Consider the following 24,013-nt stretch of genomic DNA (forward strand, 5'->3'; position numbering starts at 1 on the left):
AGGGAAAGGCTTTTCCCCTTTTCTACCCCCTAGAATTGGCTGTCTACAACTTACTAGACAAAATACAGATTCTTTATTTAGCACCATAAAGTTTTCAGTATTCTGACTTTAGCTTACCTTCTCAAGATTATCTTCTCTACAAAATCCTCCAATGTATCCTACGCACTATCCACACTAAACTTGTCAAGTCTCCTTTATTAGGTATTATGCTAGTTTCCAAGGGCTGCTGTAACAATGGCTACTTAAAACAACAGAAATCCAGTATCAGAACTGCTGGGCTGCCAATCAGGGTTTCAGAAGGGCCACACTCTCTCTGGATGTGGGAATCTGTTCTTTGCCTCTTAAAGCCTCTGGTAGCTGCCAGCATTCTTTGGCTCATTGCCTTATCACTCCTATCTCTGCCTCGGTGGTCACATTGCCTTTTATTTTGCCTGTATCAAATCTTCCTCTGCTTCCCTCTTATAAAGACATTTATGATTCCATTTATGGCCTACCTGGATACTCTGCCCATCTCAAATTCCCTAACTTAATCACATTTGCAAAGTCTTTGCCCTAGAAGAAAACACAGGTCCTGGAAATTAGGATGTAAACACATATCTGGGGGCCATATTTAGCCTACCCACACTTATGTATTACTGAGTAGCCTGTTATCCCTAAAATCAGCAGTTTAAAATAACAATCTATATTATCCTGTGGGCCATGAATCTGAGTGTGTCTTGGTTGGGTCCTCTAGCTTGGAGTCTCTCCCAAGGCCACAGTCCCCATAAGACTTGAGTAGGAAAGTCTTGCTTCCTGGTTCGCTCCTGTGCTTTTTTCAGTGTTCAGTTCTGCGTGGTTGTTGGACTGAGGCCCCAGGTCCTCACAAGCTGTTGCCTGGAAGCCTCTCTCAGCTCACTGCCACACAGATCGCTTCATTGAACATCTCACATGATGGTGTCTTGCTTCATCAGCAAGTGAAGGGGTGAGAGAGAGTGCCAGCAGGACAGAAGTCACATCTATCACTTTTGCCTGCTCTGTGTGTGAGAAGAAAGTCACTAGCTCCACCCCACACTCAAGGAGAGGCGATTACACAGAGACATCAATATTAAAAAGCAAGCTCATTGGCTCCAAGTCAGGACCTACCTACAATAGCTCCCCCAACATGTCATGCCCTTTTATGACTGCATGCCCATGCATAAGTTTTCTACTCACGTTGTTTCAAAGCTACCAGCTTGGAAAACTCTTCTATAGGCTTAAGCCATGATTTCAGTTGTCATCTCTACAGTGAACTCTTTGTCCCAACAATATTTGAAATTCCAAATCATTTTTTTATACCTTTGTGTCACCTGTAGGTGTTCACACACTTAACTCTCCTGTTAAACTATGGTTATTTGGGGTCAGGAGTTCTGTCATTTTCCTTCTATTTTCTCAGTGCCTCTTGGACACAGCACTCTGCATACAGGAAACACTCAATAAGTGTTGTTCTGAATATTAGTTCTTTTTATAATTGCATAATTTGATGCTTATCTGATTGAAATGTGATCGTTGTACTTCATGTATTCAGTTTACCTTGAAGAATTTGGCTTCATCTATTGTTCTCTATTTATCTATTGTGCTCCAGCTGTCTGCATTGCTTCAACTTCACTGTATGAATAAATCCCCTGGGGATTCATTTAAAATGTAAATTCTTATCCTCTAGGGCTGGGATGGAGCTCAAGATTAAAAATTTCTAGCATGTTCCAAGCTGGTGCCCATACTGTTTTTCCAGGGACCACATTGCAAATAGTAAAACATAGAAAAGAATGTAAGGGAAGGTATAGGAAGGGATATTTGAGTTAAAAATGAGAGGATTTTCTAATACTAAGATCTATATGAAAGGAGGATGGGAGTATATGGGGGTGTGAGTTAATTAATTAATGAGCTCATTTTTTTCTGGGCTAACTCAGATATGGGCTGGGAGTCCAATTGTTAGGCATAATGTAGAAGAGACTCAGGGGACATTTAGAATAAATGGGGGTTTTCTCAATATGATCTATATGGTGCTATGGTTTTATTGGAGTCCTTAGAACATCCATGAGCACCAAGGAAAACCTAAAATTTTAACTTCAATTTTGTATATTTTATCCCTCAAAACACCTTCAATTTTATATATTTTACCTATTGAAGTTCTGTGTAAGATTTAATTTTTTAAACAAATCCAGTTGCTTAAAATACACACTCACACACAACACACACACCCAAAAGTACAAATATGGCACTAGAGGAGTTTCTCTGATTCTATGCGCCCTGATCAGAGAACCATGGTCAAATGTTAAACAAAAGATTCCTCAATGAACAGCTTTTCAGTTTAACCTATGGAAGTTATTTTCAGTCTTCAAATTCTTGATTAAGTGCAGGGAAAACTCATGTTCCATTGTGTCCATTTGCAAAATGGCTCAATACCCTTCTGAGTAAGCAAACTGACTCACGGCGTCCCTGGACCATAGGACTATATCTTTGTGTGTTTACTTCACAGGAGAAGCCTTTGGGGCTTCCTTCATCCCAACACCTATTGGTTCTTATATTATAGACAACTTTAACACCCAACCTGACACATGTCAAAGGGGCCACACTCTCTCTGGATGTGGGTATCTGTTCTTTGCCTCTTCAAGCCTCTGGTAAAGGAAAGGGACCGTAAGGTTTGAGTCCACAGGTGTGGTTAAGGCTTAGCTCTACCAGAAATAACTCCAGTGGTTTTGAGCATGTCCCTTGCCCTCTCTGGGCCTCAGTTTCCTCATGAGAGAATTGATCTAGATCAAAGGTTGGTAAATGTTTTTGTTAAAGGGCCAGGTAGTAAATATTTTAGTCTTTGTGGACCATCAAGCCTGCCATAGACACTATGTAACGAAAACCCATGTGGCTGCGTTCCAATCAAACTTTCTTTACAAAACAGGTGGTTGGCTAGATTTAGTCTGTGGGTTACACTTTCTAAACTCTGTTCTACATGATCACTGGGCATCTGCCCAGCTCAGAAACTGTGATTTAAAATTAGATAGACTGTGGTATTTTTCACTAAGTTATTAATAGGTTATACTGGCTTGAACTACGTTTGCTTTTGAATAGGGAACAGAATCTTAACTCAGGGGCCATGATTCTACAGAAATTTTCAGACATCAGGGTCAGGCAGTAGCAGAGATATTTTTTGATCCAAGGGTCTTTGGAGGGCCCTGACATTATTCCACAGTGGAAGTTACTTTCCCTGTCTATATGTAAGGCCAATCTGGTTACACAGAGGGAGTCATTAGCATTTGGAGGTCCCTGATGAAGCCTTTCTGGGACTGCTCACTTGCCAGGACAGCTGAGAAACCACAATAGGAACAATGAATCCTGTTATTGGGAACTGTAAATAATGAACTGACTGCAGTAGTTCTGCTCCATAGGGCCCCATACTGACTGCTATTCAATTGTAAATATCCCCCGTCTGCTGTTGTACTGGCGGACAGAGAGTCTTTGCTATATATTATGCTAAACATTCCCTGGAATCCAACTGTAGGAAGAGAAGACAATGCAGGCGGCAAAACCATCCCATTAACTTACTGTACATCTGTTTCTGTCTCCTCATAATTCAAGGTGTTCAGACAGCCCACAACTTCCCTTTGAGATATATGAACATTTTTATAGGTATGGAACTCATATATGTGTGTACAAACGTATTGCTATTTGATTCCTTCAGTGGCACCTTCCTAGAGATGAAAGAGATTGACTTACGTCATTTATTTTTCCATACAGTGTTTTTCCTCTTTCACTTGGTCTTGTTTTGCTTTAACTGATACAGACCCTTTCCCATGAGAAGCTATTAAATAGCTGGGGATATATTTCAGGGAGCCTTAAATTAATACCCATTTTGCATCTGGTGCCTGGTGCTGTCACCAAGACCCTGGCTTGGGTTCTTGACCAAGTATTGCATTAATTATTTTCCTAGATGTGACTTATTTGCCAGTTTGCTAACTTGATTCCTGACCCACTTCTGCATTTTTGAACTTTGAGATTCTGAACTCTGAAGTGTGGCACTCTGGATCCTGTCTGTTTCTGCCCTCATCCTTGAACTTGGACTTAATTTTCGGGCACTTCGGATGTTTATTAAACTTTGAGAACTTTTCTTGCTGGCCATCGGATAGAGCAGGAAAGTTGTTCAAAAAAGTAAATTTACAGAGCTTCAAAGCTTAAAGGGCTCCTTGAAGTCATTGATGATTATCCTTTTTAATTTATAATGAAGGCTGTGGGTCCCAGAGACATTGCTCAATTGGCCAGAGCCATGCAGATACCAACCAGATGTTAGTTTCCCTCCTGATCCCAACCATCTTCCTCCCTGGGCAGTCCCCTCTGCTTCGAGTACATTTGGAGGAACAGCTTGTTTCCTTACATCCTGTCCTGACTTCGTTCCAGCTTTAGGTTCTGAAATGGGAGGTTTTCCAAAATGCTGGGGTCCTTGGGGACTTTGTTAACATCATGCCCCCAACTCTTTAAAGTGCTATCAATTCAAGGAATTGTTTGTGGCACTCTTTTAAATGTCCAGGTAAGATATCAGTGACAACGCTCATGTTGTTAAAAAGCTTTTAGTCCTTCTGTCTGTGAATAATTTTTTATTGTCTTTTTTGTTAGTAAGCCTCAGTCTGAAGACATATTGCTCAGGCATCTCTTATTTTAATTACCAAAAGTCCCTTTGAATCACCCCCTTCTAGGGCTTCTTCCAAATGTCCTTAATTCACATTCACCCATGCAGAGCAATCGAGCTCTCATTTTTTTTTTTTTACCATACACTGAAGAGTGTGAATTTTTGTTCCAATAGTAGCCTATCAACCCATTTTGATAAAGCAGGCAATTCAGTATGGAGAGAATTAGACAATTCCCTTACTACGTGAGGGAACTTGTGAGTCTAAGTAGTAGCATTATTTTCTCCCTCATTCTCTCATACTCAGAAAGCAGCCAGAAAATTTAGACTCAAATTTCAAACGTCCTTCATTTTTAACTCAATGTTTTGACTTGCTTGCTTTCACACTTTCCTTCCCTCTCTCCCTTCCTCCCTTCCTCCCTTCCACCTTTCTTTCTTTCTTCCTCCCTTCCTCCTTTCCTTCTTTCCTCCTCTCTTTCTGTCTCTTCTCTCTCTTTCTCTCTTTCTTTCTTTCTTTTTTGAGATAAGGGTCTTGCTTTGTTGCCCAGGCTGGTCTAAAACTCCTGGCCCCAATCAATCCTCCTGCCTCAGCCACCCGAAGTGCTGGGTGGCATGAGCCACCACACCCAGGCTTGAATATTTTTAATAAATATAGACATTGGCTTTGGGGGACAAAAGGAAAAGAACCTTTATTTCAGTTCTCTATAGTGCAAGTGTAGATTGTGTTAAATAATATATACTCAAGCATTCTTATGTTTTCTTCTCCTTAAATGCTTCTCTAACTTATCCTGACCAAAAATCAAGTTAGACAGAGGGCTCATGAATCAGCTTAACCCATTTTCACTGGCAGTTGCAGCAAAATGACTTCTCCTGATGAGCTGTAATGCAGAGGGTATATTTAGTTGGGAATTTCTGTGCTTGGATTCCAACCCCAGTTCTGCAAGGAACTTAGCTGCATGACTTTGGTTAAATCATTTTACCTGTTTGGAATTCAATTTCCTGAAGGAGTACTTTGGCTGCAAGAAACAACAACAACAACAAAAAACGGAGCAATAGCAGTTTTATCAAATAAAGGTTATTCTCTCCTGTAACAAGGTATCTGATCGTCAGCATCCTCAACTGTTGTTTCAGCGACTCAGTAGTGTTAGGGCCAGCAACTCTGCAGTTCTTCTGGCTTCACCTTATTGTCTCAATACTCAAGCTACAGCTCCAGGCATTAGGTCTGCATTTAGGGCAGGAAGGAGAAGGTTAGGGAAGCAGCTCTATGCCTCTATCTTTTTCATCAGCAAAAGGAAAAGCCATCTCAGAAGCTCCCAGCAGACTCTTTCACTCATTTGACAGAATCACATCAATACCCCAGCTGCAAGAGAGGCTGACAAATTACATACTTAGCTGTTCTCATCTCTGTGGTAAAGTCAGGGCAGAAGAAACGGATTGTGATTAGGTTGAATTAGCCAACCTGCAGTGTCTAGCTTACCTTCCTCATATATAAAAGGCAGAGGCTGTGCTAGGTGATTTCTTAGACCTTTCCCAGCTCCAAACGCATGTTAATATCTGAATAGGGAGAAAACCTCAGTATGGAGTATCACTTTCATGTGTATGGCAATTCCTGGTTTCTATTCAAATCCTCTCCCCAGAAATACCTTCACTAATATTCTATGTACAGGTTGGAGAAAAGCTGATACATTTCTCATATGGGTAGCACAGTGTCATCCCAAGAAAAAAAACAGAGGGGGCCAGTGTTCATAACACAATGCTGTTTTGACAGATCCAGGAAAAGAAAAACATGTCAATTCACATGAAAATACTCCTAAGAGAGGTAACCCACATATTGATATTACATAATTTTTAAATTAAATTTGTATTGATGATTTCAGGTTTTAGAAAAATTTAAAAATCAAGATAAAAAACATTTATTTTTAAAATTCCTTTTCAGTTCTCAGTCACATAGAATTTTGCATGACTGCAATCTTTCATGCAGACCATTCTATGCCCTGAGTTTTCCACTTACCGTTATCAGATTATTATTTTACAGAAAGTCAAGTCAGAGCAAATAGAAGGAGCAGGAATGATTGAAGAAAATCATCGTAAGAGAGTGAACAGAAGGGGCAGGTGAATCCTAAGGTCTTAATGAGAAGCTTGACCCCTTCCTCAATGTGTCTCAGTTTGTGTGATTACATAAACGGGGATATAAGAAAGCAAAATGAGCTATAGCTACATAGACTAGTAGGGTCCTCTTCAGGAATCCAAAATAGAGACTTGAGGTCCGATTACCTCTTGGATCTTCTTAAGCATTTGACGTAGGAAATAACTTCAACTCACTGAGCTCACTTCCATTTGGAGTCAACAATTGCTTTTATGAGAAATCGGTTTCATTGTATTCCTCTAGAAGGGCATGTTTGTTTATTGTAGACTTTAAGCACATCTCAAGGAGATGTGACTGTATAATTTAAGCACATCCCAAGAGCTCTCTGACAATCAATGCGTCCTCCAGCACCAGCATCACACTCACAAAGGCCTATGGGAATGAAGCGGAGAGCATGAATGTATGATTTTCTTAGTAAAAGACAATAGAGAGTGGCAGAGTCAGTGTCAACTGGAGTAATATGGTTTGGATTTGTGTCCTTGCCCAAATCTCATGTCGAATTGAAATCCCCAGTGTTGGAGGTGGGGCCTGGTGGGAGGTGATTGGATCATGGGGATGGTTTCTAATGGTTCAGCAACATCCCCCTAATACTGTCTTTTGATAGAATTCTCACCAGATCTCGTTGTTTAAAAGTGTGTGGCACCTCCCTCATCTCTTTCTTCCTCCTGCTCCTGCCATGTAAGATATGCTTGCTTCCCCTTTGCCTTCTGCCATGACTATAAGTTCCCTGAGGCCTCCCCAGGAGCAGAAGCCTATAGAATCCACAGAACTGTGAGGTAATTAAACCTCTCTTCCTTAAAAATTACCCCAGTCTCAGGTATGTCATTATAGCAGTGTGAGAATGAACTAATATAGAGAGAGTATATGGACCTTCTCAAATCTTGACTTCTTTAATATTGTATGGATTCCTGTATCTTTGGGGCTCTCTTCAGTTGCACAAGAGTTGAACACTTCAATTTTGAGTGTGTGACTTTCCTTATAAGCCATTGTGGTTTGCCCTGTTAGGTGTATATTACATTGACAATTCTGATATTTTCTGTTTCTGGACATAGAACTGTGGAAAGTTAAGAAGTGGTAAGTTAACTATTTCAGGGATCAGTAATGCCATTTACTAAAGATATTTGGGTTTTCTTCCTTTTAAGCATATGATAAGATTTTAATTTTTGGCTCCTTTGTGGTTGGTTGGGACAATGTTATTAGTTTTGGGTTTTTTTTTCAAATGAGTTATGAGCCTGTGTAATGAATGTTATTTTCATGCTAAAGCATTTAGCTGTGGATTGTATATGTGAGAATTTTTAGAGCTCTAGTTTCTTCTATCACAAAAAACCATCAGTGTTCAAGGTGATCATTGCTCCATTAGTCTGTGTTCAAGAGTAACCACAAAGAACAGAACCCTTAGGGAAACTAATTAATAACATGTGTGAGAAATATACTTTCATTACCAAGCCATCCGGTTTTGGGGAATATTTGTTACCGTACCCAAACTTAGTCTATTTTGACTGATTAAAGCCTTCTTCTGAGATCTTTTTTCCTCAAGCCACAAAGAAAAAGTAAAATTGTGATTATCCTATGAGAAGTTTAAATATAGCATAGAAATGTAGATTTATTCAAGAGAAAGGGAACTGACCCCAATCCTGCCTTCTCCCACTGGTAAGTTATGTGACCTGTGGCTGATTACTTAGTGTCCAAGAGGACCATCAGTCTATAGAAGAAAGGCTAACAAGGGATAATAACACATCTTTCCTTTTATTTACCTAGTTCTCAAGAAAATTAGTTCTCTATCATCTTCAGAAGGTGACCAATTACCTTGAGCTTTAATTGATTTCAATTCTTACCCTTATTAAAAAGCTCAAATTGTCCCATGTAGAAGTCACTTCATATCAGCTCCTTGAAACTGTGTGCATCACCCTGCTAGTCTTTTACATGTCCCATGCTCTCTGATGTCAAGATATTCTAGGCACAAGCAAGAAATCAGCTGTTTCTCCACGAATACTTAGTTTTCCAATTGAGGAATGAATTTTAACACCAGAGTCCAGATTTGCTTTTTATACTGGCTTGGTCACATTTTTCTAAATTTTCAGTGGACAGAACTAGGTAAAAAATATGCATATATGATATATTGTGAGTTCATATGGACATTTCCAACTTGAATTCAGAACTACAAGATTTTTACTTCTGTGTTACTGTCGGGAAATAATTCTCCATGGATCTCTCATGTTTCTGAAAATTTTGAATGCAGAGGTATTGACCGTCTCTGTTCTATACTATTTTTTGAAGGACATTTGTATAGTAAACAGACTTGAAAAATAAAGATAATATCTCCCTCTGGACAAAGGGTAGATTTGTTTACTCTTTGGAATAATAAACATATCTCTATCCAGGACAAAGGACACTGTATTAGTCAGGGTTCTGCAGAGAAACATAACTAATAGAATATACATAAAGGGATTTACTTTAAGGAATTAGCTCATGTGATTGGAGCAACTGACAGGTCTAAAATCCATAGGGCAGGCCAGCAGTATGCTAAAAACTCAACAGGAGTTGATGCTGCAATCTTAAAGCAGAATTTCTCCTCCAGTTTTTATCTTAAGTTCTTCATTGATTGAGTGGAGCCCATATACAATATAAAGCATAATCTCCTTTCTGGAAGGCCAACTGATAGCAGATGTTAATCATAGTTATAAAATACCTTCACAGCTCACTTAGATTAGTGTTTGATTAAATCATCTGGTACTATATAGCCTAGTCAAGATGTCACAGAAAACTAACCATCACAAGCAGGTTTGTTTGTAGCCTATTATAACAGATTCAGTTTCCCTAAACTCCAGGTGACTCAGCTGTGATGCAAACTCACAATTTAGGCTTCTCTGTATCACCCTTGTTGGTTTAGAGGGGCAAAGATGACTGATACAAACACAATGCTCACGCTGTTTGTTGTGCATACGTAAAGTGTTAAATCCTTTTGTCTCTGACCCAGAAGTCTGTGTGTTCTGTCAGCATCCATGAAATTGCAGTAGGATCCTAGCATAGTAACTTTCCAGTAGGGTAAAATTGCAGAACTTTCACACTTCTTGAGAGTTATATCTATATATTTTTTCCTTCCATCTTGAAAATTTTAGTTCTCAAATATAATATATACATGAATTAGAATGTCCCCAAATTTCTGATTTGCTTTATCCCAACTTGCACACTCAGAATAACAATACCAATGATACTACCCCTAATTGTAATTATGGAAAATAGTCACTTTTTAAGTATACCCTCATCCTCCTTTCGCATTTCTTATATTTCATTCTCTTCTTGTTTTCTTAAGATTTTACTATATCTACTACAAAAGAAAATGAAATAACTAAGGTGAAGCTTTCTAAGATGGAGTCAGGAGATGGGGAGAAGGTGGCATTTACACTTGCTAATGGCCAGACTGCAGTGTGTCCCCTCAGCCTTGGATAAACAACTGAAGTTAGTATCCATAGGCCTTCAACATTTCTCAGCTGAAATGCCCTCATTAACTAACCAATGAGAATGGCTGTGCAATGTAAGATCCCTGGCTAGCAAATCAACTGCCTGCAAAAACAACTTTTTATGGAAATCCCTTCTACAAAAAATCTCTTCTGTGCTTGCCTTTTCAGACACTATTCAGGGCTGCCCTGATTCAGTGTACCCAATATGCAATTGTTTGTTTCTCAAATAAATGCTATTTCCTTTAACCTCCATGTCATTTTTTTTTTCAGTTAGCACTACATTTTCAGATAGTATGGTAATTATATTATTTCTTTAAACCTTCTTTAGCCTTAATATTAGGAGTAGCTATACAGGTAATACTCACCACCAGTTCTTATGTTGGTATTTCTAGGAATGTGGTGTGTCTGAAGTTTGTTCTCTGATGGATTCCCAGGAAGATCTTCTGGGGACAACAGGACAATGTTACATGGATTCTTGCATGCTAGTAACAGTCCTTTTATACTTGAGTGGCAGTTTTTTTTAATTACAAAATTCTTGTCTCAGATTTTCTTTCCTTGTATATCTAAAATATGATGTTCAATATTCTTCTGGCATAAAGCATCTGTGAAAATATCTGATAATAATCCAATATTGTTTATCTTGTAGGTCGCAAAACCTTTTTGTCTAGATGACAAGAAGATTTTTTCTTTTTCTTTAAAGTTCAGAAATTTTATTAGGATGTATCTTAGTTGGTAGTCTTAAGTATGTGATGTGTTCTTTCAATGTTTTAAGTATTTTCTTAAAAAAAATTGTTCTTGAACTATGGTTATTAATGTTCGTTAGCTTTTTATTTTTATTTTCCTCAGAAAACCCTATTATTTATAGATTGGCTCTTTTTTGCTTATCTTTAATAATTGTCCATTTCTCTCAAATTCCTATTTATTTATTTCTTCTTGATTTGTAAAATTTTCTTTCTTTTCATATTTTATGTCTGTAGGCATTATATGTTGTGATTATTTTCTTTTGTGTTCCTTTCATTTTAGTCTTTCCTTCTTTTTTAATTCATGATTTTGTACTTTATTTTGAATATTCTAATTCTGATTTATGTTCTTTATGCTTTCTTTTATGTTTACGTTATCCTAGCTAATTCTCTTTTTTTTTCTTTTACGGCTTTGACTCACCTCCCCTCTGTGAGCATGTTTTTATGACATTGTTTTATTGTCTTCAGGGATATTATTCTGTTCAATTTTCTGTCTCTCTTGTCTTCATAGAAACTTTGTAAAAATTTGACTGCAAGACTTTTCTGATGTTCGTCTTATTAACAGATTTTAGTTTTTCTAAAATTTAACAAGTGCAATAAAATCAGATAGCTTTTCTTCACAGAGCTTCTTCTATTGCTTTTGTGTGAAGTTTAAAGCTGTGATTCTGAGATTTTCTGGTTCTGTGCTTTGCCTCCCCCACCCCCTACACTTTCATGTGGACAGTCGCATGCCTCTCTATGCATTGGCCCAATCCTGCTCAATCTTGGTTCCTCTCACAGCAGTTTTTTCTGAGCGCGGGGCAAGTCGGTTCCTTGATCCCATTATGCTCCAACCTCTGTTCTTTCTGTGGGCCTGTCTCATAGTCACTGCTGTTGGAGTCCTTACATTTACTGCAACACTTTTGAGTGAAGCCTGCTTTCTATTGGGGGTTCTCTTATTCTCAGGTTCATCACATAACCTGTTGGTTTCCTTGTTTTCTTCCACATAGTTGCCAGTAACCTACAAGGCTTGTCCTATCAGCGTTTTGTCCCTATATTGGCTTCATGCCCATACAGTGTCACTCAGCTTTGTTGAAAATGTTGGACATAGGTTTTTAGTTTTGCTATCTAGTTCGTCTGTTTTCATGTGGAGATTTAGGAAGACCGAAGACTTTGCACACCACAACTGTCATCTTTTCAGATTTCCCCATCTATTTATTTTTCATTCAAACAGTTTTTTATTTATCAACTACCATTATATAAATGTCAGAGATATAAAAGTGAATAAGATGCTGTACCTTCTCTTAAGGAACTAGTGCAAGATTGAAAAAAAGCTTTGAATTCTGTAGCATTTTTTCTACAGCTTTAAAATTTAATTTCTTTTTGAGGTGTAATATACATTTTGAAAAGTGCACATTTTGTAAGTGTACAGCTCAATGAATTCTCAAAAATCAAACAAACCCATGTAACCAATATCTACGTGAAGGAAGAGAATATTGTCAGCACTCTGTCAGCTTCCCTTTGCCCCTTCCTTTTCTCACCCCCCATATGAGTAATCACTCAAAGCATAAATTAGCTTTGCTTTTTTTCTTTATATGTATGTAATCATACAATATGTACTTTGTGTCTTTTTTTACTCAACATAATGCTTGTTTTCATCATCATTATTGCTGTGTATAGCTATAGATTATTCTCATGCCCATATATTGTTCTCTTTGTGAATATATCACAATCTATTTATCCATTTTACTGATTATTAGCATTTTCATGTTCCAGCTTGGTGGTACTATGAATAGTGCTGCTATGAACATTCCAGTATGTGTCTTTTGACAATCCAATATACACATCTTTGTTGAGGATATCGCAATCTAACGGTGGAATTGCTGAGTCAAAGTTAATTCAGCTTCAATAGATGCTTTCAAACCCTTTTTAAAGAGCTTGTACTGCCAGTTGTATTTTCATTCAGCGCTATGGCAAGCAACATCAGTGATCTGAGTAGGGAAAAGCAATGACCAAAACTGTCTAGGTAAAATTGTTGTGGGAATTTTTAAGAGTAGATTGGAAGAGAAAGACATCAGAAATAAAGAGACTAGTCTGACTACTAAAGAAGAGAATAAGGGATTAGAATAGATAAATGGATTAAAGGGAAAGGTATGCATGTGAGTCATTGTGTGATGGTAGATTCTGCTAACCCCATGTGAAAGAGAAAAAATAATGATAGTTAGCATAAAAGTTTGATTGGGGTGAGGATGATGAGTTCAGATAGTCCCTATAAATACAGAGAGACCTCAGCCACTATCGAGATCAGAGAGTTGCAGCTCTATCTCTCCTTTATTTCCCATTTCTGCAAGTCCTGAGCTGGTCCCACAAGCTTCCTGGAGCCATGTACATTGACAAATAAAGGATCACTTTTTTTTTATACTTAACTCATAATGCAGTGATGTTAATAATACAGGGTCCCGATAATATAAAACACCCACCCATTGAGAAGAATCTGCAATTACTGCTTTCCACTTTGCACTACTGTATCATTTTTACTTTATGTCACACACAAAAGTTCTTTAAAGAAGCTAATCGAGATTGACAGTGCCTGGGATGTGGCTCTTCCCTCTGAGGCAAACAAGTGAACACCCACTTCTTTATGCCTAGGCAGTCCTACCTCCACCCAGATCCCTGCACTAAAAGGCAACAGCTATAAATTGCAATGGCCTGGTTGCTGGGCTTTTCCCCAGCCCACCCTCCTTTGTGACTAGGAAGGAAAGTATTCTCTGATGGCTTGAAGAAGGGCATATGACACCAGCAAACACTCTACATTGTACAGAAGTCTCAATTGGGGGCTGAGCCTTCTTATTTTCTACAGTTTTCTTCAATCTTCTAGTACTGGTGAAATTTGCATGTGAACAGACTCTTTGCCTCTTATGGGCCCATCTGTTCCTTCTGTTAATTTTTCACCTGCAGTCCTAATTATAACTGACTCCAGACGGAAATACCTGTGATGTCACCGTCAGGAGATTGGGGCTTCAGGTGGGAAATGAGGTGCTGGAGCAGATGGACATCATCTGAGCAAAAGATCCTGATGTTTTGTAAATATTCACTGCATAAGAATGAGAATGAAAGGAAATATTGAAAATGGAAGCAAGGAAAATAACTCCTAACTACACTGTTCCTTTTTTTCCCTCTTTTCTAACTTTCCACATGGTGCCAGTAGCACAGTTATAAGAGAGATTTGCCAGTATTAGAACCACACATTTAGTAATCCTGGCTTCCCTAGGGTCCGGTGTAATGCAGTGGACACCCACTTGGCTTACAAGTTAACAGAGGAGTCTATGAATCCCATGGCATTGGCATCCTAGGAGTAGCTAATGGAATATCTTGAAGACAGCTAATAGGAGGAAGCTATTACAAACTTAATATAGTCCAAATCTCTCTCCACATTGTAAGCATGTCCATCATTCTTCTAGAGTCAGCCCCACTCTTGTCTCATGATAAGTCATGGGATCATTGTTACAAGAGGCTGAATGGGAACATCTTCTCTTCCTCTAGTGGGTTTATATGACATGGAGTTTCAGCCAATCAACTCTCTAGAAAATTGCCAGAAATATGCAGCTCCTGACAATGTGTGTGCTAAGAATAGACAAAGTTCTTCATCGAAGATAAGACACATACCTAACAAATGCAGAAAAATGAAAAGAGTTTAGGATTAGATCCAAAATTATAACAAATATTGGAGGAAGATTAAGAATTCTAAACTAGTCACCAAATGGTAAAATCCCTAACTACTACTTAAGTCTTCCCTCTATACCTTCTTTTTTTTCTATTTTTTTTTTCCAGCAAAATCTTGCTTGTATGACTACTTTGTTGACTCGATCAACTCACAAACCAATTACCTGACAGAGTAGGTCTGTCCAGGCCAGGAAGAGCTAATTCAGGCCATCAAATTAGTTTAAGGGGCCTTGTTTTAGCCTTGTTAATGGATCACATTTCCATTTCCAAGGGTAAAGTTCTAAACCGGGTTTTGTTTTCTTTTGTTTTTTAACTAAATAAGTGGGACTTGACACAGACACCCTGCCTCACAACAATTGGGCTGTGCACAAGCAGACATTACTGCCACCTCCTGCTCTCCAGAGATCCAGTGAGTGGAAACAATAAAGATCCTGTGTTTTGTCTCCACTCCAGGCAGGGTTTGATGCTTACTCTGATAGCAGAGATGGGCAAGCAAACATATTCAAACAACCTAGAAGTTCTCAAGGAATCTGGTCAAGTTTCTTGACCATCACAGGAGAAATGGCCAATAATGGAATGGATCTCAACAAGTGAAAGTAAAGCAGCACTCACCAGATGAGCAACCTTTGCTTTTGATTCTCCAGAAGGGCAGCCGTCAGGTCTTCCATCTTGTGGGATCAGCTGGGCACAGGTCTGCCTCTTATTAAAGATGGTCAAAACCAGGGTAAGATTGCCTCTCACATGAAGAGTGAATGGTCATGTTAAGGCTTCCTCCTATCCTCCTGGACAGAGTATCCTTTTGAGACATATGCATAAAAGCCAGGCACATTTCAAATGTTGCATTGGAGTCTAAATTCAAATTGTCATGATGTTATCAAGTTACATTGGGCAGTTTTATATTTAAGAACTACTGGCTTCAACTACTAGTAGGAAAAAATGGCATTTTCTTGTAAAATGGCATTTGCTTCGGTGGCACCTAGACCCCAAGCAGGAGCGGCTTATCTCAGGGATCTCTTACCAAGAAAGTTCTCAAAATAATGTGGATCTACATGGAAAGGTTCAGAGGCCAGACAGACACCAATAAACACAGGGAGGGAATCTTGAATGTAGGAGTACAGAAGGAAGACCATCTCTGGAGAAGGGATGAGGCAGCTTGTTTTTCTTGGTGCATGATGGCTAATGTCTTGCTTTCATAAGAGCCCTCAACTGACAAAGAGAGAGAAAAAAACAAAACTCTAAGTATGTGGCCCAGGATTATATTTACACAAAATAGGAGGAAGACAGAAAATGAAATCCAGAAAAGTTAATTTCAACATCCAAGTTTTTTTAACCAAGCCAGAGAGTAAAAACTTTACAAAGTTCCAGTAAACAGATATATACCAATGAGATTCATTTTCCACTGCCAATCTTGGAAGAATTGGATTTTCTTGCCAGTATAATTCATTATATATAATCACACAAATGATAGATTATTTTTTTCACATGATATCTTTCCTGTCTTGCTCTTATGCCCCCTTCGAGGTATTAGAATGAAATAGTTTACACTTCAGGTTGAGAGTTAGAAAGAGAAGACTAGTTTGGTTGGAACTTAGACTGGCTTGAGACTTTAGTTTTGCCAGAACTGCTTCTCAGAAAATTGGTACATTGGTTTCCCTGTCTTGATTTGGAAGCCTTGACTTCGAGGAAACATTCCAGTTTATTTCATCTAAATTAGAGCAGGGGTTGGCCAATCACAGCCCACTGGCCAGATCAGCTGGTTGCCTGTTTTTAAATAAAGTTTTATTAGAACACAGCCTTGCTTATTTTTTTTATTACTTTATCTATGTTTGTTTTCATGCCACAATGGTAAAGTTCAGTAGTTGACCTATAGATCTTATTCTCTATATTTGTCCTTTTACAAAAAAGGTTTGCCAACCTAGAGGAGACTTCTTCAATTTTTCATTAGAGTTGGTAAATTTTCCCATAAAGTCTCACCAAGGATCTAAAAAATGTCTAGCCATCTTTGAGTTTTCCTCTGTGACATGGCAGAAAAGATAAACGCTTTGGGGGTCAGAAGATCTAAGTTCAAATGTCAGTTTCATCACTTACTGTTTTTATGATTATGACAAGTTTTAGGACTTCTCTCAGCTTCTCCTGTATAATAGGTCTCAAAATGCTTGTTTCAAAACTCCTTGTGAAGACCAAGGCCCTGACAAAGCCTGGGTGCTGAATATGAATTATTTCATCAGCCCTCCCATGTCACCATCCTTATCCTGTCATGATTTTCTTCCTGGCCCACCTGAGGTGAAATTGTGGTAGACATTTTTTGCTGATTGTGTTATGTAATTCTTTAGTGAGGGAGCTGGAATAAATTCATTTGAAAGGGAATTTGCTCACCTTTGTTCTGGGGAGATCCCAGGGATTTAGGCAGACTGCTGATGCCTTTTACAAAGGATCCGCCTCAGTCATCATGTACTAGATGTTGTCATAATTTCTTTTACAAAAGAACAAATCAACCTTGTTCCTCTCCATCTGGGGAAGGAAAGGAAAGGAAAGGAGAGGAGAGGAGATGAGAGGGGAGGGGAGGGGAGGAAGGAGAAAAGATAGAAAGAAAGAGAGAAGGAAGGAAGGGAAAGAAAGACAGAGAAAGAGGGAAAGAGAGACAGAGAAAGAAGAGAGTGGAAGCCTCTGTATTAATCTGCTGATTGAAAAGAAGTATCAACACTGTTTTGACCAAATTTGTCATCTTTTTAGGTAGGCATTTGAGTAGAAATCAGAGCAATGAATGTCTCTTAGATATCTGCATAATAATCCCAACCTAATGAATTTATTTCAGCAATTTTATATTTTGTAAATAGCTGAGGATATTCTAGAAACAGCCACAAAACTGTTCACTTTATCCTGTATCACGGCCTTAAAGCATGTGCTGCAAGTGCTTCCGTTTTCTTTTTGCAGAGGAAAAGGAGGAGCCAAAGCCTTATATGAGTAAGTGAGGGAGTTGGTAAATTCATATAAGGGTGAAAGCTTGGGGAATAACACCATCCTTATGTGGATAGTCCTGACACACTATGGGACCTAAGACAACTTGCTTATTCTCATTGAGTTTTGTCCTTTACTTTCTATTAGATTATCTCATTGACACTTTATACCACTTTCAGACATTTCTGTACTGCTACAGAATAAATCATTTTTTGGCCGGGCACAGTGGCTCACGCCTGTAATCCCAGCACTTTGGGAGGCTGAGGCGGGCAGATCACGAGGTCAGGAGATCAAGGCCATCCTGGATAATACGATGAAACTCTGTCTCTACTAAAAAGACAGAAAATTAGCCAGGCGTGGTGGCGGGCGCCTGTAGTCCCAGCTACCCGGGAGGCTGAGGCAGGAGAATGGCGTGAGCCTGTGAGGTGGAGCTTGAAGTGAGCTGAGATTGCGCCACTGTACTCCAGCCTGGGTGACAGAGTGAGACTCTGTCTCAAAAATAAAATAAAATAAAATAAAATAAAATAAATAAAATAAAATAAAATAATCATTTTTGTTGTTGTTGTTGTTGTTGTTTTGACAAAGTCTTGCTGTGTTGCCCAGCCTGGAGTGCAGTTTCACAATCTCGGCTCACTGTAACCTCTACCTCCCAGGTTTAAGTGGGATAAATCAATTTTTTAAATGTAAAATGTGTAGCCAGTCCACAATTGATGAGAGGGTCTAATTTACTTTGTGTTAAAATTGGTTGTTAGGAATTCAAAATTTTTCTTCCCATCATAAAATATTATAGAGCATGGATATGTTATTAACTTAAACTGCCATCTTTTATTTCTCTAGGGAATATACATGAATATTAACATTTATTTAAAACTGTTTTCTCATGTATAAGGCTATATTTCGCTATGGGATACAACTAAGTTGCCCAGTTTCCATACTGTGAGTACTCAGCATAATTCCTGGTCCTTATACCAGGTGAGCAGAGGGAGCAAGGGCAGTGGAGGTCACAGGGCAGCTGTGGTGGAAGTGGGGAGAGGAGGAGAGAAAGAGTACTTGGCAGCCACTGCTCAGATGGGAGGGCTCAGATCCCATGTCTCAGGCATCTTTTTCTCTATGGGTGATGGAAGAGAGATGCTGAGCATCCTGAGTAAGAGTAGGAGGCATCCTGCAAGCTCTGGCAATCTCTGTTGAGGAGAGGCTATGGGAGGGAAAGTGTCTGTCTGAAAGGAAGGTTGGTTAATTGTTTACTGAGCATCACGAGTCCTCTAATGATGTCTAAGTTCTGTGTCCTATTAATTGTTTTATCTTCAGCTCCTAGTACAATGCCAAGAAAATAGTAAGCTTTTAGTAAATGTGAAATTGTCTTGGGAGATTACCCTTGGAAGGTAAAAACAAGTCACTTTGGATAGGGTCTGGCCAAAATAATCCCACCCAAATTTATATTTTACTTTCTCGAGGGCTGGAATCTTACAAATATTTACAGACCTTTACATACTGTGGTATACAAACAGCAAGAGTTGGAAGCATTGATGGAACAGAGCTGTGTTAGAACAGTTCGCTGATAATAGACTAGAATAGAAATTCCGCTGCCACAAACACTCTGCTTATTAAAAACCACCATCCAAAAAGTAGTGGAGCAGAGAAGAGCACACATTCTAGAATCCAAACAAATTGGACTTGAATTATGGCCCTGTGTGACATGGCCAAGTTACTGTTTTCTCCAAGCCTCTGTTTATTTATGTGTAAAAATGGAAATACTTTTAGAAAGAGATTTAGTGCCACATTGGGTTGTGGTGAAGATTAAATGAGATAGAGGATGTAAAGTGCCTAATGCACAGTGAGAACTGAATAAACGCTGATTTCCAATATTTCTCACTTTTGGAAAATGTTACCTGGAGGCAAAATGAAAGTATTTCCTCCAGACCCTGAGACCAGGAGAGACCTGAGCGGGGAATCCATTTCAAAGCTCTTCTACCGTGTCTGAATGCCTCTGAAAGCTGATCAGAGTTATTACAGCTAATCAGGACAAGGGAGAGAGAGGCAGGAGAAGTGACAATCACGTGTCCCCCTGTGTGTCTACGTCGCCCACCACGACTTCCACAGCCATTGTGTTTGTGCTCCAGGCTGCTCTATTATTAGTTTCTGCGGCTGTTTCTGCTCCAGCTGTGTGTCCATCAGGGTCCATTGCAGAATACCAATCTGTCCTCACATGGTACAAAAGCAGTGCAGCAGTCTGTTGCAAAATATTCCTAGAACCTGAGGCTCCAGAGAGCTTCAACCCTTAGCAGTCTCACTGCTTGGAAGACATCGTTCTGGAAGTTTCCAAGGTCTTCCTTATTTTCTGCCTCTTATCAGTTGTACTTGCAGCTTGTTGCCCTGAACTAACTAGCCCCACAGCCAGACCTTTGACAAAATATTCTGGCTTTTGATGATATTATCTGTTTCCTCAGCAGAGAGAATTCAGAGCCAGGTATCTTTGACTTTGAGAGATTATGGTTTCATTCATCCTGGAAATACATACACAGGTTATCTTTTATCCCCTGCCTTCAAGTCATGGTCCTGAAGTTAATATGTCATTACCTCACCTGTCACCTGTGGCACAGTCTTTTTATCAACTATGCTGTGTACGATGTCATGATATGAAACTGCCCTGTACTTACTTCTGATTTCCCACATCTGAATTTACTTTTCGCTAATCCACATCTCATGGAGTTTTGTGTCCATTTTACCATCTTCACCCCCCAACTTCTTTCTTTGGGAAATAGTCTGCAAACATCTGATTGTGGCGTGTAGAGGAGACTTGATGCTTTCAGGCTTCTTGCTATTCTAGAATATTTCATGTTCATACCATATAATCCTGGCCTGGATGGAGTGTGCATCCCTGTGGTTCTTAAATCACCAATGTGCTTGTGAGTTCCTCCTCCCCATTCCTATCCTACAGTCACCTGAAAGAATTAGACAAAACGCAGCTAATTAACAAATACTAACTGACAATGTTCTGGTTGCTGGGAGTCAGTTGAACTGTGAGGAAACCAGAATAGAGGGAAAAGATAGGGATGACAATTCTGTCATCTCTATCAGACTAGAGCAAGATGGAGGAGAAAATATTCAAAGCAAATATGGGTACTGTTATGTGCCAGGAACTGTCCTAAACTCCCTGTACATATGAACAGCTAATTCTTGCACTAACCATTGAAGTACGCACATGAATGAGAGCACTGCAGCATTTTTTTCACAAAGAGGATATACTGTGGAGACCAATTGCCTGGATTCTAATACTGGCTCCTCTTCTAACTGTGAGGCCCTGAGAAAGTTACTTAACCCTTCTGTGTCTAAGACTCCTCATTTACAAAATGAAGCAAATTATACCTACTTTGTATGTTTTCCTAAGAATTAAATGAGTTAATACATATGAACTATGTAGAACAGATCCCAAGACATAATAAGCATTCATTAAGAATTAGCTATTAAAGTAGTTATGCATTAATAACTGTATTCACACTCACACAGCCTGGCCATGGCTATGGTATATTTCCCCAAGGACATGCAGCCGGACTGTAGACCATCATAGTCCTAAATCTATGTATGCCTGCAGGTCACTGCCAGGTGTTTTCCTAGTGACTTCAAAAGAACAGGTCACACTCCCACTTCTTGCCTTCATGCCTCAGTAACATCAATAATATCTCACACTCTGTTCAGTGGCAAAGGTTAGCACTTGTTTCAAGAGCATTTTGGCCTTTTGCGTATTATTACTTTAAAGTCTTAAATCCCATCTGCTACTAGAAGCAAATATAGAGCTAATTAAATGTAATTTTTCTGGAAAAATTCCTGTTTGGTCTTTTTAGAGTGGGACAGATTGTATTTTATAAGTCCTTGCTGATAATTTCCCACTCCCCATTTATAGCTTTCACTAATTTATTAGCATAAGAAAAATACCCATGAAAGATCTCCTGGACAGATAAACACACCGTGAAATAAAGTACATTTTCCTATTAGGACCATTATCTATCCTAGTGCTCTCTGGGCAACAAACTTTAGAGGAAGTAAAAGAATGAGCCCATGTCTGAATTCCTTGGCTCCTTGAACCATTAACAAACAAGTCAGTCATTACTTAATACATAAGTGTTTGTGTTAAGATATCTTGTTCTTAATTGTAAGCTCATTGAAGTTACAGACCAAGCCATATATAGTTTCTCTTATCATGTCTGTCAAGCACTGGGGTAATCCTTTATCTGAAAAGCACATTATTTCCTCTTTAACCCCCATCTCATAAAGCAGTTAATTAGAATTGTTCTGAAGACCTGTATATTTGAACTGGCTCTACTAGGATGGCTAAGTGCCACCTCTTCATTCTTATTATACATGTTCCAGTTATATCAGCCTCCTCTCACTATCTTGAAAGCACTGGGAGCCCTTCTACCACAGGTCCTTGGAATGTGCCATTCCCTCTGTCTCAATATTCTTACTTTATGCTTGCTCCGCTCATTTTCACCATCTCACCACTTAGTGCCTATGCATCCCTCCAGTACTTCCTTGACCCATTTGACCACGGCCTTTCACCCTCCTCTTCTCAACCTCATCTAAGTCACAGTTCTTTGATATACACAATCACAGAATTGTCTTCAGTTCATTGAAGGTACTTCTCAGTGTTTGTAATTAAACTTTTATTAATGCAATTATTTGATTAATGACATTCTCCTGAGTAAGGAAGAAACTCCGTAAGAAGAGAAACTGTTTTTGCTCACCATTGCATCCTCAGCATTGGCACACAGGAGGGCTGCAATACTGAATTAATTCTGAGTTAATTCTCAACAAACATTAGTTTTTTAGTGATTAAGGGCCTGTTATTAGATTTGTGAGCTCAATAAAGTCTTGTAGAATAAGAACTGAATGTATAGTTTTACAATGGGGTATAAGTAGTTTCAGTTTGAAATGTTCTACATATGGATATGTCTGCTATGTAGCAGAGAGGCAAATAAAGAATAAGGGTCAGGTTGGAGGTTTCTCCCTGGTAGGTTATTCTGGTCCATTGTACACATGAGCAGAAATATCAGGACTACCTAGTCTGGATAACAAACTAGGACTAGTACTGTGGAGTACCCAGGGGTTGATCAGAGAAGAAATCCAGATGGTAGGAAACATATCTGGAATCTTGTTTAATGAACTCATTTACTTATTGTCAATGTATTATGTGCTAGTCACCATACTAAGGACTGGAGATCAATAGACAAATGAATATCTTCCTTAGAGTCCACAGGGTGGGAAGGTACAATGGGAAGGTGAATATTTGTGTCTTTTCAAAATTCATATGTTGAAATCCTAACCACCAAGATGGTATTTGGAGGTTGGGGTTTTTGAGAAATCATTTGCCCTTAAGGGTAGAACCCTCATGAATGAGATAAGTGGCCTTAGAAAAGGGACGCCAGGGAGCTATTTTGCCCTCTTTCCACCAACAGAGGTTGCAGCAAGAAGTTCATAGTCTGCAAGGTGGAAGCGGGCTCTCACCAGAACCCAACCATGCGGGCATCCTCATCTCAGACTTTCAGTCTCCAAAATTGTAAGAAATAAATTTCTATTATTTGTAAGCTACCCAGTCTATGATGCTTTGTTATAGCAGCCCAAACTGACTAAAACAGAGGGGAAGAGGGAAAATAATGAATTAAAATGCATTGTAGAAAATTGTGTGATGGAAATGCTATACGAAAACAAAGTTTCATGCCTGTGAGCTTTATAGAAGGCTTCTTTATGGAGATGACCATGAGCTGATCCATGAGCTATGAGCAGGATTTAGGATCCAGGTGGTGGGCAGAGAGGGAGGACATTCCAAGTAATGAGCTGGGATGCGAGGTCAAAGATTGAAAGTCCCCAGTGTATTTGAGGAACTGGAAACCTCTTCTGGATGACAAAACTGCAGAGGGCAAAAAGCAAGGGGGAGAGGGCATAGAGTATTAATAAGCAATAAGTCTTCAGTGAAGGACATGAACTTGATTGGGTAGGATTTAAGAAGCCATTGGAGGATGATAAATAGGTCTATCTGTGATCTAAGCTATGCTTAAAAAGTGGCTTTGTCATTAGACTAGGTAATGGATAACCAAGGAGCTGAACTGACTTCACAAAGATTGAAAGGCGTGAGTTATGAAAGTGGCACATGGTCATGGTAGGACCTAGGGAAGTGCATTTTAATTTCAGGAGAGGAGATGGACTTTAGGTGTACTGAAGAGGTAAAGTTAATAGTATTTGGCCATGCTAAATGTAGGAGGCAAAGAAGGAGGAGGGTTCTGAATTGGGCAGTTGGGTAGATAGTAGTACCATTTACAAAGAGAGCAAGCAGAAGAAGAAAAGCAGATTTTGTTGTTTGGAAATAGATAAATTTATTTTT

The sequence above is a fragment of the Pongo abelii genome, chromosome 17 (genome assembly GCF_028885655.2).
Source record: "Pongo abelii isolate AG06213 chromosome 17, NHGRI_mPonAbe1-v2.0_pri, whole genome shotgun sequence".
Lineage (NCBI taxonomy): Eukaryota > Metazoa > Chordata > Mammalia > Primates > Hominidae > Pongo > Pongo abelii.